Genomic DNA, 20,160 nt, shown 5'->3' with positions numbered 1-20,160 from the left:
ATCCTCTAATGAACAACTAGTTTGTGATCCAATCACTAAACCAAACTCTCTCAGCCCAATGAGAGGGTGGGGCCCTTTGTTCAAGACTTAGATTCAGTACTTGAGAGAACAACCTTCCTCCTATCCCTAAATCGTGTAGACGTGAACTCCGTCTTGCACTCTATGTCCCCAACTATCTATTCGATCTTACCCCTAAAATGGGAGTCTTATTGAGCCAACCTTCACCTATGAAAATCTAAGGGTAATCCCGAATAAACAAGAGTTCATAGTTAGCTTAGGATTAAGATCGAGTTACCTAGGTCATCTAGGTGAAATAGTCAACCTAGGTCATCTAGGTGAAATAATCAGTCTTATACAGTAAACAACGTTATAAAGTAAGAGTGACTTTTTTTTCTTGGTCTGATCTTATGAAAACTCATTGCATAGGACGCCCTCACTCCTCATGTTATAATATGTACGAATTAGGATCACATCGTATGTAGCACTTTACAACTCTTTGTAACAACTACAGAGTAGGCTGCATCTAATGGTGTTACTAGAATAAGGTACCCAACCTTATTCATGTACCATAGATCATTTTGACTATTTACTCGAACCTGATCCACTCTTATGTCTCCACATAAAGTTCAAGTCTCATACAAAAGTCATGGGTCTTAGTTTATTCGATTTAGACTTTCATACAATTCATGAAATCGATAATCAGTATATTGATTATAGAAAACTTAGAAAATGTTTATCATTTTACAAACTACAAGTTTTAGGACATAAAACCCAACAGGCTACACCAATAGGCTGCACCATATAAATGGTCTCCTCAAAATTGCCATTCAGAAAGGTTGTCTTGACGTCCATTTGCCAAATCTCATAATCATAATAAGCGGCAAGGATAGGAGGATGCGGATCGACTTCAACATGGCAACAGGCGAGAAAGTCTCCTCATAGTCGACTCCCTCCACCTGGGTATAACCCTTTGCCACAAGTCGAGCCTTGAAGGTTTGCACCTTCCCATTGGCACCATGTTTCCTCTTGTAGCTCCATTTACAACCTATAGGTCTTACCTCATCAGGCTGATCTACAAGATCCTATACTGAGTTGAAGTACATCGACTCCATCTCGAGATCCATGGCTTTGACCCATTCATCCTGGTCAATATCCTTCATTGCCTTCTGATAAGACAACAGATCTTCAATGTCGCCATCGACTACCATAGCCAGGATTTCCTGAAACCCAGATAGCGAACAGGTGGGTTCGCAACCCTCCCACTGCGTCGAGGTTTCCTCAACTCTTAAGGTGGAACCGACCTACCAGATGAACTATCATCAACAACTCTTGCTGGTGAAGTAGGCCCTTCAACAACTCTTGTTGAAGTTTCAGTAGTTTCGTTAGAAAGCTCACGTAACACGACTTTAATACGTGGACTGTGCTCCCTAATATGATCCTCCTCCAGGAAAACAGCGTTTGTGGAAACAAACACCCTATTTTTCGACGGAACATAAAAATAACCCCCTCGTGTACCTTTGGGGTTTTCTACAAAGAGGCATAACCTCGACTGTGGTTCCAATTTATTGGGATTAGCCTCAAGCACATGTGCTGGGCAACCTTATATGCGGAAGTGACATAAACTAGCTTTATGCCCGTCCCACAACTTCAGAAGTGTTCTCGCAAAACTCTTGGAAGGAACACAGTTGAGTATATATACCATAGTCTCCACTGTGAAACCCCAAAAGGAGTCCAGTAAGAAAACGTAACTCATCATCGAACGAACCATGTCTAACAAGGTTCTGTTGGATTTTATGTCCTAAAACTCGTAGTTTGTAAATTAATAAACATATTATGTTTTGTTTTTTGATAAAATTGTTATTGAAATTGTAATCTTGAATCCAATAAACTAAGGTCCTGAGGCTATTTAATGTAGTTTGAACTTTATGTAGTGACATAAATGTGGATCAAATTCAAATATATAGCCAAAATGGTCTATAGTATATGAATAAGGTCGAGTGCCTTATTCTGGAGACACTATGAATGCGGCCACTTTATAGTTAGTACAAACGATGTGATCCTGAATGTTCATATAGAGATATGTGAGTGGGGGCATCCTATGCAATGAGTTTGCATAAGACCGAACCATGAAATAGTCATTTTTTACATTTTAAATGTTGTTTTATGTATAAAACTGACTATTTCGTTAATTGATGACCTAGGTAACTTAATCTTAATCCTGAGCTAACTATGAACTCTTGTTCACTTGGAATTATCGTTAGATCAGCATAGATGAGGGCAGCTCATCATCGCTAGCCCAATAAGCCTCCCATTTCAGAGGTAAGATCAGGTGGATAGCTGGGAACATAGGGTGCAAGATGGATTTCACTCCTACCTGTTATAAGGATAGTAGATAGGTTGTTCTCTTAGTACTGAATCCAGGTCTTGAACAAGAGGCCCCACCCTCTCCTTGTCCCGAGAGGGGTTCGGTTTATAGGTTGGACCTTAAACCAATTGTTCATTAGAGGATCAGTTGAACTTAAGGAACAAGATGTAGTATTGGGGGTAAAACGATTTTTATGACCCAGCCGAGATTATGAACAACCTGTGAAGGATTAGCTTACTAATCATGGTTATATCAAATGGACACAAATATATCTATAGTAAGGGGAGTGCAACTACGGGACTATAGTGGAATGACCCGTTAGTTAACGAATGTTGATTAGCTCCGTCTAAAGAGTTTAGCCAGCTAATCTTGGATCGTTGGAGCCCATGAATCTATAGGTCCATTAGGTTTCCTTACTAAGCTCATATGGAAATAAACTTAGAACAGTATGGTAAAATGATTCGAATTGTTCGAATTAGGTGAAGAAAGAGAAACCAACAAGTAGTATGTGGATATAGTTGGTCGGAGTTTTTCAATTTAGAGATACAACTTTAATATTTAAATGTGATTTAAATATCAAGAATATGAATACGTTCATATTCGGAAGCTCGGAAATAATGGAAATGGTCAAAGATGTTAAAAGTCAAAGAGTTGACTTTTGACTTTGAAAAGTCAAACTTTGACCAACCTTATATTCAAATGTGATTTGAATTTCGAGAAAATGAATGCGGATTCATGCTGTGGAGGTCAAAATTAGTCAACACGGGAAAATCATAAAAAGTCAACAAATTTGAATTTCGAGAAAATGAATGTGGATTCATGCTTGGGAGGTCAAAATTAGTCAACACGAGAAAAATCATAAAAAGTCAAAATGTTGACTTTTAGGTCAAAGTTTGAATTTAACAAAATGACTATTTTGCCCTTTGACTAAAGTTACTGGGAAAATCCAAACTTTTGTTGGATCATTCCACTAACAAGATAGTGGGCTAGATGTTGGCTTATAGTGGAGACATTAAGCCCACTTAGATAGTGGATTCTAGGTGTGGGTTTTTATAAATTGGTTTCATGCAATTGTTGCATGGTTTTTTTTTATATAAATTGGGCTTTCAATTATGAATGAAAAACTTTTGGCCATTTTTTCCAAAATTGTTTTCTAAATTTAGGCTGGAAAAATCACTACTTTAGAGCAAATTCAAAACCCAAAACCTAACCTAAAATCTCCATCTATTTTCCATCTCTTTCTCTCTCTCGGTTTTCTTCATCCACCGGGTCCCACAATTCGGTTATGAGTCCAGAGGATAGTAAGTCAACTCTAGTGGTGGTTCAGAAGAGTTCGAGTCGAGATTCAGCGAGGAAAAGCGATTTTCAGGAGCTTCAAAGGTAATTTTTAATTTATTATTTTTTCCTTCAATTGCATGTTTTTTTCCTTTAAATTAAAAGCAATTAGAGTGTAATTAGATCCTTATTCTGCTGCATATGTCTCGTGTTCCATCATATAATATTAGAGCATGCTTTAATTATGCTCAATTGCTTTTGGTGGGTGTTTTTTTTCCTTTCTATTCAAAGGTTGAATGAAATATGGACTAAAGTGGATTTATTATGATTTTGGCATTGTTTTTCTTTAAATTTCTTGTGGAAAGTTGTAATTGCTCACATGTTTATGAGCATTAATGTGTGAAAAAGGGTCTGTAAATTTGTTGGAGTCATTAATGTTGAAATTAGGTTGTAGTTTCTTAATTCCGGGAGAGAGGACAACAGCAAAATTGAAGATTTTTTTTATCACAGACCCGAAATTCGCCTCCAGACTCGAGAGATTGCTACCAGACCTGACCCAAGCAGCGATCTAACCCGATTAGGAGAAGCCCCGTGCACGTCAGCTGTCAACAAAGTGCTTTGGCACGTTCCGCAACTCGACCCGATTCTCCACCCGAAGCTACCTCGTGTGCGTCGTTCGCCCGCGACCCACAACCCGTGCGCCTCCCACGTCCGCGACCTGCGCGTTCAGTTCGACTAGCCCTTCCCCGCGCCTCCGTTGAGTGCGCCAGTGAGCGTTGACTAGTCGGTCCAGACAGTCTGGACTGGTCCGTTTGACCTGGTTGAGCCGGTTTGACCGGTTCAACTTGGTTTTTGGAGTTTTTGGGCCGGTTCAGGAGTTTTTTAGCCGGTTCAAGATGGTTCAAAGTGTTTGAAGCTGGTTGCTGATTTGTGTAATAAATTAGTTATTTGTTTGTTTTTAATGCCAAAATCGGTCCACTTTAGTGTTGTTTACCTATTATGCATGTGATGTATAATGTTGTTTGATGATGTGTGCATATAGTATGCCATATAGTTTTAAAACTCCACCATAGGAAAATCATGTGACATGCATTTGTTATATCTTATAAGTGTTATAAAATATATACTATGCATGCTTAGTTTTAATATAAGTGTTATATTAAAGCATATTTGTTTGAAGGAAGAATGTTATAAATGAATGCTCTAGGGTTATAATTGTTATAATTTATTTTATAATTGTTATAAAATAACCTAGACTTCTAAAATCTATAACAAAGATAAGAATGGCATGCTCACTTAGGGTTACATCGAGCAATCGCCAATTTTCATAGAAAAATAGGTCGATATCTTATAAAACTGAAAGTTACAAGAAACTCACCCGACCAAGATCCTTGCAAAAAAGTCAAGATAAGATGACTAAGGTTGAAGGTTTTTTAAAGTGACGGTTGCCACGGAACACCTACTACCTGGAGATCGAGTCGGTGTCTGAAGTTAGGATTAAAATCAGGTTTTATGAGCATGCAATGAGCTGTGTGAGGTAATAAAATATTGTATTATTCAACCCTAGACATTGTACTGGTTAAAAATCCAGTATAAAGTGATACTCGGATGAACAACTTAGACTTAAGATATGTTTTAGTTAAGCCGAAAATGTATGCTAAGCTTTATTTTATACCCTAGCTGTTAGAACACTCCCAGCTGGAGAGAAGTAATGTACTTTTTAGCTCTAGCGTCCCTGAGAGATCACCTGTGAGATTTCATGCTTGCGGACTCCATTCGGAGAGTGTTGCATGAGTCAATAACCAAGGTGAATAGGGGAAAGTTGTTCATCAGTAAGTGGGAGAAAAGGAATGTGTCAACACATCCTACGATCTCTTTCCATTAGGTCATACTTGTGAGATTCCTAATAATGCGCCTGCATGTTTGCCCTGAAGCGACCATTACCAATTGGAGGGTTGTATTATAGGATTTAGAACTCGCGTGAACTGTAGAAATTGATAAGGTCTCTCAGGTACTGTTTTCAATTCTTGCTTCTTTTTTTCCACTTTGGGAGCATAATGATATCCGATCTTTTGAGGTCTGAAAAATGGAGGGTCACACTTACGAGAATTACTAAAGTTGTTTTAGTAATTCTTGACCAAAGTAGGCGAAACTGAGTACTAGTAGGAATAAGAGTTTAATTCTGGTGATAGTATCTAGTCAAGATAGTCTTGGTTCAATGGAGGAATAGTCGATCACCCCTCAGTGAAGGTAGGTTATTCTAAACCATTGAAATATCGTTGCAAAATATAATAATGAAGGGTACATTATTAGTTTTTTTTGCTAAACTTGATTGGATTTAAAAGATTAATGTTTTTTACTAAAAATGATATGTTTTTCCTTTCAGCATGACTAACTTTTTAGTTCAACTATTAGCTTCTGAAAAACTTAACGGTGATACTACTCAACATGGAAAACAAATCTGAATTCAACACTAGTAATAGATGACCTAAGATTTGTCTTAACTGAGGAATGTCCTCAGGTCCCTGCCTTGAAAGAAGCACAAGGTAAATATGATTTAATAGTTGCTGAAACAGGTTTAGTGGAGTATGATGCATCAACCTGGATATTGGATTCAGGAACCACTAATCATATTTGCTTCTCTTTTCAAGAAACTAGCTCCTGGAAAATGCTTGAAGAAGGCGAGATCACCCTTAAAGTTGGAACAGGAGAGGTTGTCTCAGCCGAAGTAATGGGAGACTTGAAGTTGTTTTTCAACGATAGATATATCATACTTAAAGATGTTTTGTATGCTCCTAAAATGAGATGGAATTTGATATCTATCACATGTATATTGGAGCAAATGTATAAAATATCTTTTGAAGTTAATGAAGCATTCATTTTCAGAAAAGGTATTCAATTTTGTTCTGCTATACTTGAAAATAATTTATATAAGTTAAGACCAACTAAAGCAAAATTGCAGGCGAGGAACCAAAGAAGCGAATAGAAAAGTGAAAAGAAAGAAAGCACCCAACAGCAAATTTCTTTTTTTAAGTATACTGATCTTTGTCTTAAATTCTGAGATGTTTAGAACAGTCGAAACTCAGTATAAAAGACAAAAAGTTACTTCTATTGTATATCTATGGCACATAAGACTTGGCCACATAAATCTCAAAAGGATTGAGAGATTGGTTAAGAATGGACTCCTAAATCAGTTAGAAGGCAATTCTTTACCTCCATGTGAGTTTTGTCTTGAAGGAAAAATGACTAAGAGATCTTTTACTGGAAAAGGTCTTAGAGCCACAATACCCTTAGAGCTCGTACATTCGGACCTCTGTGAACCGATGAATGTCAAAGCTCGAGGTGGGTATGAATATTTCATCAGTTTTATTGATGATTATTCAAGGTATGGTCATATTTACCTAATGCATCACAAGTCTGATTCTTTTGAAAAGTTCAAAGAATATAAGGTTGAGGTTGAGAACCAGTTAGGTAAAACAATTAAGACACCACGATCAGATCGAGGTGGGGAGTACATGGACTTAAGATTCTAGGACTATATGATAGAACACGGAATCAAGTCATAACTCTTTGCACCTAATATGCCTTAGCAGAACGGTATATCTGAAAGAAGAAACAGAACCTTGTTGGACATGGTTCACTCAATGATGAGCTTTACTAAGTTACCTGATTCCTTTTGGAGACATGCTTAGAGACTGCTGTCTATATTTTTAATAATGTTCCTTCTAAAAGTGTTTTAGAAACACCTTATGAGCTATGGAAAGGGTGTAAAGACAGTTTACGTCACTTTAGGATTTGGGGATGCTCGACACACTTGTTGGTACAAAATCCTAAAAAATTGGAATGTCGTTCAAAACTATGCCTATTTGTAGGTTATCCAAAAGAAACAAAAGATGGTCTATTTTACGATCCTCAAGAGAATAAGGTATTTGTATCGACAAATGCCACATTCTTAGAGGAAGACACATAAGAAGTCATCAACCTCGCAGTAGACTAGTATTGAATGAAAATTCCAAAGACTCTATAGATAGAACTAGTTCATCTACTAAAGTAGTAGATAAAGCTAGTACATCTGGTCAGTCACATCCTTCTCAAGAGTTGAGAATGCCTTGACGTAGTGGGAGGGTTGTTTATCAGCCTGACCGTTACTTCGGTTTAACAGAAACACAAGTCGTCATATCTGATGATGGCATAGAGGATCCATCGACCTATAAACAGGTGATAAAAGATGTGGACCGTGATCAGTGGATCAAAGCCATGGACCTCGAAATGGAGTCTATGTACTTCAATTCCGTCTGGGAACTTGTAGATCAACCAAATGATGTAAAACCAATTGGTTGTAAGTGGATCTATAAGAGAAAACGAGACCAAGATGGTAAAGTACAGACTTTTAAGGCTCGACCTGTGGCAAAAGGTTATACCCAGAGAGAGGGAGTGGACTATGAAGAAACTTTCTCTCCCGTTGCCATACTTAAGTCGATTAGAATACTCTTATCCATTGCCACCTTTTATGACTATGAAATTTGGCAGATGGATGTCAAGACAACCTTTCTAAACGGCGATCTTGAGGAGAGTATCTATATAGTCCAACCAGAGGGGATAATTGTACATGGTCAAGAACAAAAGGTTTGTAAGCTTCAAAAATCCATTTATGGGTTGAAACAAGCTTCCAGATCTTGAAATATAAGATTTGATACTGCAATCAAATCTTATGGCTTTGAACAGAATGTTAACGAGCCTTGTGTTTACAAGAAGATCATTAATTCTACTATAGTGTTCTTAGTTTATATGTTGACGATATTCTACTCATTGAAAATGAAGTAGGTTACCTAACTGACATCAAGAAATGTATAGCAACGCAGTTCCAACTGAAAGATTTAGGAAATGCGCAGTATGTTCTCGAGATTCAGATTATTCGGAACAGCAAGAACAGAACACTAGTCATGTTTCAAGCAACTTATATAGACAAAATGTTGTCTAGGTATAAGATGCAAAATTCCAAAAGAGGTCCGTTACCTTATAGATATGGAATTCATTTGTCAAAGAATCAATGTCCTAAGACACCTCAAGAGGTTGAGGATGTGAGGCACATTCCCTATGCTTCCGCAGTAGGAAGCCTGATGTATGCAATGTTATGTACTAGACATTACATATGCTACGCAGTAAGGATAGTCAGTAGGTATCAGTCCAATCCTGGATATGATCATTGGACTGCCATTAAAAATATGCTCAAGTATCATAGGAGAACGAGAACTACATGCTCGTGTATGGTACTAAGGATTTGATCCTTACTTGATACACTGACTCTGATTTTCAAACCGATAAAGATGCAAGAATTCTACATCGGGATCAGTGTTCATTCTGAATGGAGGAGCAGTAGTGTGGAGAAGTGTGAAGTAAAACTATATTGCGGACTCCACAATGGAAGCTGAATACGTAGCTGCATGTGAAGCAGCAAAGGAAGCAATATGGTTGAGGAAATTCTTGACAGATTTGGAAGTTGTTCCAAATATGCATCTGCCTATCACCCTATATTGTGATAATAGTGGTGCAGTTGCAAATTCAAGAGAACTAAGAAGCCACAAGTGCGGCAAGCATATTGAGCGCAAATACCATCTGATCCGGGAGATTATACATCGTGGAGACGTTGTAGTAACCCAGATATCTTCTGAGCAAAATATTGTTGATTCTTTTACAAAGGCCCTTACGGCTAAAGTGTTTGAAGGTCACCTACAGAGTCTAGGTCTAAGAAGTTTGTAAACTAGGACAAGTGGGAGAACTTTTGGGTATATGCCCTAGTTTATTGTATTCATATGTTTATTGTACTCATATGTTTCTCACTTAAACTCAACATTGTGATACTCCACTAGGAGTTTAGTCCAAGTGGGAGTTTGTTGGATTTTATGTCTTAAAACTCGTAGTTGGTAAATTAATAAACATATTCTGTTTTATTTTTCGAAAAACGTGTTATTGAAATTGTAATCTTGAATCCAATAAACTAAGGTCTTAATGCTATTTAATGTAGTTTGAACTTTATGTAGTGACATAAATGGATAAAGTTAAAATATATAGCCAAAATGGTCTATAGTATATGAATAAGGTTAGGTGCCTTATTCTGGGGACACTATGGACGCGACCCACTTTGTAGTTAGTACAAACGATGTGATCCTAAATCGTTATATAGAGATATGTGAGTGGGGGCATCCTATGCAATGAGTTTGTATAAGACTGAACCATGAAATAGTCATTTTTTATGTTCTAAATGTCGTTTTATGTATAAAACTCACTATTTCGTTAATTGATGACCTAGGTAACTTAATCTTAATCCTGAGCTAACTATGAACTCCTGTTCACTCGGAATTATCGTTAGATCTGCATAGGTGAGGGCAGCTCATCATCGGAAATAATGGAAATGGTCAAAGATGTTAAAAGTCAAAGAATTGACTTTTGACTTTGAAAAGTCAAACTTTGACCGCATTTATATTCAAATGTGATTTGAATTTCAAGAAAATGAATGCGGATTCATGCTCGGGAGGTCAAAATTAGTCAACACAGGAAAAATCATAAAAAGTCAAAATGTTGAATTTTAGGTCAAAGTTTGACTTTGACAAAATGACTATTTTACCCTTTGACTAAAGTCAGTGGGAAAATCCAAACTTTTGTTGGATAATTCCGCTAATAAGATAGTGAGCTAGGTTTTGGCTTATAGTGGAGACATTAAGCCCACTTAGATAGTGGATTCTAGGTGTTGGGTTTTTATGAATTGGTTTCATGCAATTGTTGCATGGTTTTTTTTCTATAAATTGGGCTTTCAATTATGAATGAAAAACTTTTGGCCATTTTTTCCAAAATTGTTTTCTAAATTTGGGTTGGAAAAATCACTAATTTGGAGCAAATTCAAAACCCGAAACCTAACCTAAAATCTCCATCTATTTTCCATCTCTTTCTCTCTCTCGGTTTTTTTCATCCACCGGGTCTCATAATCCGGTTCTGAGTCTAGAGGATAGCAGGTCAACTCTAGTGGTGGTCCGGAAGAGTTTGGATCGATATTTAGCGAGGAAATGCAGTTTTCGGGAGCTTCAAAGGTAATTTTTAATTTACTGTTTTTTCCTTCAATTGCATGTATTTTTCCTTTAAATTAAAAGCAATTAGAGTGTAATTAGATCCTTATTCCACTGCGTATATCTCGTGTTCCATCAGTTTCTGTTTCTCCTCCCCCTACACCATTCTGCTGAGGTGTACCCGACGCTAAGAGTTGGAAAACGATTCTATGTTCTATCAAATAGTTCTGGAACCCCGAATGCAAAAACTCTCCACCTCGATCTGATCGAAGTGTTTTAATCTGTCTATTCAATACATTTTCAACTTCAACCTTAAAATCTTTGAACTTTTCAAAGGATTTAGACTTCTGTTGCATCAGATAAACATACACATACCTAGAGTAATCATCAGTAAAACTGATAAAATACTCATAGTCTCCCTTGGCTTGCACATTCATAGAACCACAAAAGTCAGAATGTACTAACTTTAGAGGCTCTTTGGCTCGATAACCTTTTTCAATAAAAGAGGTCTTTTAGTCATCTTACCCTCAAGGCAAGATTCGCACACTGGTCAAGAATTTTCTTCTAACTCGCTTAGAAGGTAATTCTTCAAAAATCTCTCAATCCTATTGAGATTGATGTGCCCTAATCGAAGTTGCCAAAGTTGAAAATTTTCTTTTGGAGAAACTCGTTGACGTTTAATTGAGTGACGACAGTTTTAAACATCTCTATGTTATGGAGGGAACTTAAAGCTAACGGTCTTAGCACATACAAGTTATTTTCCAGTTTTGCTGTTCAAATCTCAACTCCATCTTTATGAATAAACACTTTATCCACATTAAATGAAAGAGTATATTTACATTATAGCAAACACTTTACAGAAATTAAGTTCCTTTTTAACTCAAGATCTACAAATACATCTTTTAAAACAAGAAATCTATTATGTAAAGATAACTGGATTCCTCCCATTGCCATAGCTGAGACAACGTGCCCGATGCCTACTCGCATCGTCATCTCACCAGCCTCCAGCTGTCACCAGGATCTAATCCCCTGAAAAGAAGAACAAACATGATTAGTGGCACCTGAATCAATAATCCAGGCATAATCATCATTCCCCAATAAACAAGTTTCTAACACCAATAAATCACATTTACCTTTGTTCGCCTTGGCCTTAGCCTTGGCGGCCTTCCTTTCCTTCAGATAGCGAGGGCAATTCCTCTTCCAGTGTCCGTCCTGGTTGCAGTGGAAACACTTTCCCTTGTCAACCGGTGCCAGACGCCTATTCCTCTAGGCGACATGTGGCGGGTTAGCAGGTGTCTTCCCTTTCCCCTTACCACCTTTCTTCTTCTTCCCTTTTCCAGAGTTAGAAGTAGAAGGTGCAGACTTCATCCCTGAAGTCGAACCTCGATGGAACATCTTATAAGATGAGGCAACATTTGCCTCACCTCCCCTATTCTCCTTACTTTTCAGCAAGAATTGATAGATCTGCAACTTGTTGAGAAGAATTGATAGGTCTGCAACTTGTTGAGGAGAGTTGTAAGGGTATATTCCACTTTGTTAAGAATCACATTGCTAATAAAGTGGAGGAAGCTCTCCGAAAATGAATGTAGGATTATGCTAACCCGACTGCCCTCGTCGATTCTAGACTCATTCATCTTCGCCACGTTAAAGTGGACTGTCATGTTAAGCACATGTTCACGAATAGAGGTGTCTTCCTCCATTTTGGAGTTGAAAATGTATTTCAGAGCCTCGTGCTTGAGCTGTCCAGATGAATGTCCGAATATCCTCCACAAGGACTCCATGATTTCACGCGTTGAGACCATGGGCTCATGCTTCTTGGCCAACATGTCACTAAAACTGGCCAAGATATATGTTTGGGCCTTCTCATTCGTTCGTGTCCATCGCTCGTATGCCTTCCGAACATTTTGAGTGGCATTTGGAGTTGGAATAGGAGGACGCTCCTCCATAAGGACAAACATTAGATCCTCGATGATTAGTATTGTCGTGAGCATATATTTTTCAACTAGAATATTTGTCGCCAGTTTGTTTTTCGGCGCTTAGCAATGCAATAGTGATTGTAGCCATTTTTTAAAACCATTGCTGAAAAACGAACAAACTTTTATAAGTATTTGCTAAACAACATTTTAACACTAACTAGTTTTAGCAAATTAGTTTCTAAGTACCTTAAGTGATAAGACTTCTATTTTGCAATGATACCCTAGCAAGACAAGACAAACGTCACCGATGGGGTGATCAGATGCTCCTTCACTAGGATGACACACTCTCAACCATTAAGCAGAACAAACTTTTGGAACTGAACTTAACAACCACCATTTATTTGATCCAGAACTGTTAACCCTTAACAATTCCGTGTAAGTGTAACCCCTCGTTTTCGGCCCTAGAGTCCCGCCTTAATGCGCCCATGGTGTGTTATTTTATGCGGTGAAATTATGGAATGAAATGCGGTGATGAGAATGTGTTGAGCAACAAGTTTTCTCAGCGGAATCTAAGTATAAACCCCACTGAGTTTCCTGGTAAATCCAGGGTCGAACTCAGGGACTAGGGAAAACAGTATGCGGTGATAATTTCTAAGAAGACTTTGCGGTAACCAAATAATCAAATAGTTATTTTGGGTTGTTGTTTGTGGTATAAAATAAATGTATGTGGCGGATTTAAAAAAAGATCGATTATGCGGAGATACACTGAGTATGTGGAGGAACGGGTTGAGAAGGTCTTTAGCTAGCATTTCCCGGGAATGCGTCAAACTATGCAATCTTGCTACACTCATGTGACAGCAAGTTATTTTCCAATGCAAATGCGGTGCTTCTAGTTCTAGGACACATGTGTTGAATGCAAAAATGTCCATAGAGCTTATTCCTAAGTCTCTACTCTTTTCCTATGCGATGATGCAAGATGCATACAAAGACAAGGTGACCGTACACAATCATATCCTATCTCCAGGATGCATGTGATGCGTTAATAGCAAACAATGCTTATTTCCAAGCTCCTATCTCTTGACTATACGTTCTAATCTAACTCTCCCGAGCCTAGATTCTAACCTGACTTTTCCAAGCCTAGATTTTTCCCTTAGACTACCCTCCCAAGTATCTCTAATGGACGAATGATGCATACATAATACACGATAATCGCATAGAGTGAATATCCCCAGTTATGCTAGCTAAGTACTTCTCAACCCATTCGACAGATTTAGCTACTCATGCATAATAAACAGAGAGTGAACAGATATAAAGAAGTAAGCTCCATTTCTATAGATGATTTTAAGTACAAAATGACAATGGAAGATAAGGATAGAGAGCCTGGCAACAATCTCTAGCTTCCCAAGGCTTTTGCACTGTCAACTCTATTCTGTTCAAAAGATATTCCTACTTTCGCAGGAGCTGGCCCTCTCTCTGATCTTGACGCTTTCGGCACTCTCCCAAGTTCACCGGAACGATCTATCGGCACAATCTCGCTTCTCTTGCTTCCGCCTTAAATAAAAGAAAATCTAAGAACAAAGCTAATCTGTCTAAGGAAAATTCTCTAACTATTCAAACTATCCGACTTCTTTACTGAAGGTTGCCTTTGGTATTTATAGAGTTTCGGGATGAAAGGCTGCTTCTCTCTTATGATTGCACTGATGGGATGGCATTAATTCGCTCCCTGATGCGTCGAATAATTGTCACCGAAAAGTTGAGTGTACTTGCTACAATAGTTCGTTAACGGCTTGTCAACTTAATTCGGACCCGACCGTCATCAGCTTTTTTGTCCCATCGTGATTAATTATGCTTTTCACCTAGATGCGCCCACCAAGTTGCGCCGACTCTATGTGGCAATCCTTCTTGAGCAGATACTCGCGAGCGAAAATCACCGCAAAGCCTTGCGGTAATACTGCATTCGATCGATGATTTATTATGATCGCATTTTCCACGTTGTGTCAATGCATATTTTGCACAAAAATACCCAAGTTAACTGTTTTCATGCGATGGACGCATGCGACCGCAATGTTATGAACTTAATACTTTTTGGACGCAATCTTACATATTTTATCAATGCAAACCTTCATTGTTTAATAACTTAGCACTGTAATAACATGCATTTCTGCCCGTTATCAGCCCACCGTAGGGAAGAAGTAGATTAGGACAAGAGACTAAGTAACCTTATCCTATACAGGAGATCAAATAAAGAAACGCACAAAACTGCCATCTTATAAGGGGACACTCCCAGAGTGCCTCGAAGCGATGTGCAAAAAATTTATTCAACCTAACGAGAAAGATCGTGGGATATGTTGTCGCACTTCCCGCTCCCACTTATTATGAACATTCTCTCCATCAACCTTGATATTGACCTACCCAAACGCCATCCTTTAGGGGGACACTCCCAGGGTGCCACAAGGCCGATGGTAGATCTCCAGTGTGGATAAGTAAAGGGAGAAACGTGAGAGGTTTAAATAAAGCATTAGATGCCCCAAGTACCTCCCACTGAATGTTCTACCTAAGGGTTCATTAACCTAGACAATCCGGCTACTGATTTTTAGTCTAAGTCATTTTTAGTCCACTAAAAAACAACTTTTGTCTTAAAAATAAAACAAGTTCAAGAAGTCATATTAAGCTCTTTAATGGACTGTCCTTAATCTTGCATGCATGCATCAAATCTATTTAATTCACCTTTCCAGGTAGGTTCCCAGGTAGGGGTGTTCCGTTTCCGTCACCTTAAAAACCTCAGCCTAGACAGAACCCGCCTTAGACAAAAGGTCCCTTATAGATAGATTTGCTACACTTTAACCTTTTATTAGTCAATTTAATCCTATTAAACTGATTAAAATATTAAAGCCTAAGGTTCCTAATCATATTAGAACTGTGATCTTAAGTGTATCTCAACCAAGTTTTAAAACATTTTTAAAACCATGATTTAAACCTAAGTTGGCATGCATGTCTTTCTTATTGATTTTAGTTCTATTTCTTTATAACTTTTATAAAAGAAACAACTAAAACCATACATTGTCACACAACTAGATATTTATAATGATTATAAATTTAACCTATGTGTCATGCTTCATGTAATGTATACATTGTCACACAACTAAGTATTTATAACGATTATAAATTTAACCTATGTGTCATGCTTCATGTAATGTCCAATCATTACTATACATAACTTTTACATACAAGTAATAAACCAAGCACACATGCTCCATACACCCTTATACTATAACACTTATAATATAAAGATGATGCATAATGCTTTATGCACGCATAAATATAACTCTTATATTATATAATGCATGAGCATGCTCTTACGTAATTTAAATCATGCTTCTCTAAATAATAACATTTATAATAAAGAAACGATGTATGACCAATGCATAACCTAAGGTGGGATTTTTATATATGGCATACCATATGACATATAAATTAAAACATACATCCTATGTATATTAACACAAATTAATGGACCGGGATGAACCACCTCTAAAACCGGAAAGAAAAACTCTATCTATTACATTTTCCCATCAAGCAAACTGATTCACAGGCGAACTGGGTCTTGAACCGCTAGGCAAAGCTCCCCATCGTTTAGTAAACGCTCGCCAAGTATACGATCATTTAGCGCATAAGACAAAAACACGCGGATGCTAAACGATTGTTTAGACGACTACGAAGTCACGAAGCTCGATCGTCTAGACGATCACTTGACACACGATAGGTAAACGATTTACTCCACAATCGTGTAGTTAGTAACTAAGCGATGAAGCTTGCTGAGCTACATGATCGTCTAGTGCACGCGCGTAAAATAGCTCCCGAGTATTCGATACTCAGCGATCGTCTACCCCATCATTTACATGACCCGACCAATGCTTGGTAGTCTTCACCCTCGAAGAACAACAACCCTTGCTACGAAGCTTCTTCACGAATGACTCACAGACTCAAACTCTTTGAAATTACAGACTCAATAGCAGTTAATATGCCAAAAAATGCAAGGGCCTTTACAATTAACTTGAAATGTAAAAAAGTTTAAACAAATCAAAGGCTTCATCCCAGAAACTCTATTAGTCCACACATCCACAAACGATTTAACGCTTAAACAGAGAGTAGACATACTTAACCCACCGAGAATGTAAATGCAATTCTTTGCATCAATGAATTTGGAATATCAGAAACCTGGCTCTGATACCGATTCAAGGAACTTTTATACAAGAGTACCTCTAAGCGGAAGCGGATCTTTCCAAAGACATTTTCATAGAATTACCACATTTACATTCAAACATACAGATATGCACCATACTACAAAATTATCGGCATGCTTAGAATGATAAACAACACAAAGAAGAGATACGTACTAGTTGAAGAATTTTTCTTCATAGTAAAGCTCGTTCTCTCTAAAAGAATAGGCTCCTCTCGCTCTCACTGGAACGTCAAGTCAATCGTTCATCAACACCCGGTCGTCTACACACGAATGGCCTTCACACGAACAGAAGCAAATGGGGATGACACCACCACTTGAAACCCTCAGTATTCTCGGTGTGAGAATCCAAAGAGTGGGCTCTGTTGGGATTTGGTAGATAGGGGAGGATATGAAGATCGTATACAACGACCAAGCAAGTGGGAGAAGGTTTAGCTTATCGTATAGACAAAATGCTTGATCGTTTAGTAGGGAGTACACGATCGTGTAGTAAAAAGGCAGCGACCATCTAGTAAATGCTCGACGCTAGACGATTGTTTAGAGAAACGTAGGCGATCATTTAGAAGATGGTGCGTGCGTGTATACGATCGTGTAGNCTAGACGATTGTTTAGAGAAACGTAGGCGATCATTTAGAAGATGGTGCGTGCGTGTATACGATCGTGTAGTAAATTCGAGCTATCGTATAGTCTCTCAGTTTACTCAGCGATAGGCAGCATACACTTCGTGAGCAAAAAAAATACGTGATCTTTTGCAAAATGAAAACGATTTTCATTTTATTCTTCAATTACGAAAATTGATTGGAACTTCCCACTAACGCACGGTTACGGAGAAAACGGCATGCACAATTATCCTATAATTGTCAAATTAAAATAATAAATATAATCATATTACATTCATTAACCTATAGTTTAATATCACATATAAACCATAGTGTTTTCTCCTTCACTAGATATAAATCATATTTATATTCAATTTCCTCCAATTAATGTATCTCATACATAAAGTCAATCATATCATATATAATCGTACTCCCTCTTATCAATTTGAACATTTCAAACTAACCTAAAACTGATTCTCAACTTGAATCCATTGAGCTACCAAGAGGACCTTATGGATCTATGGCTCGAAGCTTCAATAGTACGTGAATAACTGACTAAACTCTTTAGCCACGAGATCCACCATCTGTTAACTACCAAGCATTCCATTAAAGACCGACAACTAAACTCTTCTTACCAAAGATATATTTCTGTGTCCATCAGATATAACTAATTAACAGTACGATAACTCTTCACAGATGCTCGCAAGTACAACTAGGCCAATTTACCTTTTCGCCCCTGTAGTTACATCTAACTCCTTAAGTACCACTGATCCCTCTAATGAACAATACAACATAGTCCTACTATGTGTGGACACTTCTCGGACCATGAGAAGGTATGTGGTGCTACATCGTTCAAGCTCCGGGATCATCCCTTAAGGGAGCAATCTATCTACTTACCCCTGCTTCGGGGAAGGAGTGAATTCCATCTTGTGTAGCTGCGTTCTCAACTCCCAAATCAGACGAATCTCAAAAGTGGTAGGTTTGAGTCGATGACTTGGCCACTCGCACCCATGCAAATCAAAGGACCACCCCCAAAGGCAGGATTTCCTAACTCACTTAAGATTGAGATCATGTTACCTATGGTCATCCTAGTGAAGTGAAGTATCTATCATGAACAGCGTTATATAACGAGATGTTTGAAGGAAATTGAACACAAGGATTTTCATGAGCAGCGGAAAGATCATTCCAAATTAGAATCGTATATGAACTTTACAATTACAATCTCAAACAGAAACATACGGTTATGTATTAATTGCAGAAATTATAGTGGACAAAAGCTACACACTTTTGTAGACTTATCGCCCAACTCCTTGATCAAGAACACTCGATCACAGCCACACAATAACCACGAACGTTTGTCCAACACGACCGCTACACAACACAAACATCGTGCACTCGAACTCAGTGATCGCCTAGCTCACGAACACCCTAAACAACACGAACAGCCTCGACAATGTCGAGTTAAGTATGACACCACCAAGAAGGCTACCTTGGTATTCTCGGTGTGAGAATCCAGAGGGTGGGCTCTATGTGGACTTGGTTTGAGGCAGAAAACGGAGGAAACAACAATCGTGTAAACGATTGAGCAAGTGGGAGATGGCAGAACCTATTGTATAGGTTGATGCCCAATCGTTTAGGAAAAGCTAAGAGATTGTCTAGAAAAAGCTATGCGATCGTTTAACTCATCGCTTAGCTAAATATCTGTCGCCTACGAACACTCCACGATCGTTTACCTTATCCAAGTTGTCGCTTAGTAAAACCCGTTTACTTGACAACTTCCGTGAGAATATTTCCTAGAGAGGAAATCTCAAAATCACAAAATCTCAAGTTTTTTACAAAAACTTACTAAAATTAGGAAAACATTTTTCCTTTTATCTCACGGTTATCATGAAACCACCAATAACATCCCACTCAATTGGTTATTAGAGAAAAAGAGTTAGTTATCAAATAATTAATATTATTATAAATATAAATGATAATTAACTTACCATACCATATTTATAACCTATAGTTTAAATGTTTCATCTCATGAAACATATAAACCATAGCTCTTTTTCTATTCCATGGTACTTAATGTAAATCTCATTTACATTAATCCCACTAGATGTATCTCATACATCATACCGATCATATCATATATAATCGAATTACCTCTTGTTAATTTGAACATTTCAAATCAACACCAAGAACTGATCCTCAACTGAATCCATTGAGCTACCAAGAGGACCTTATGGACCTGGCTCGAAGTTTCAGCGGTACGTGAATAACTGATTAAATTCTTTAATCATAGAATCCACCATCCGTTAACTATCAGGCACTCCACTAAAGACTGATAATTGAACTCTCCTTACCACAGATATATTATGTGTCTATCTTAACCAATCAACAGTGCGACAACCCTTCACAGATCGCTTGTAAGTACAGCTCAGCCAATAACCGTTATGCCCTTGTAGTTACATCTAACTCCTTAAGTACCACTGATCGCTCTAATGAACATAAGTCATAGTCCTACTATGATTGAGTCCTCTCTTCCAAAGAGAAGTTGTGACCACTATGTTCAAGCCCCGGAATTAGCCCTTAAGGGAGCAATCTCTTTATTTATCCCTGCTTCGGGAAATGAGTGAATTCCATCTTGGGTATTGAGTTCCTAGCTCTCAAATCAGATAAGTCCCTAAAAAGGTAGGCATGTTGAGTTGGCAATCTG

This window comes from Benincasa hispida, chromosome 6 (assembly GCF_009727055.1).
Source record: "Benincasa hispida cultivar B227 chromosome 6, ASM972705v1, whole genome shotgun sequence".
NCBI lineage: Eukaryota > Viridiplantae > Streptophyta > Magnoliopsida > Cucurbitales > Cucurbitaceae > Benincasa > Benincasa hispida.
This window is presented reverse-complemented; position numbering follows the sequence as displayed.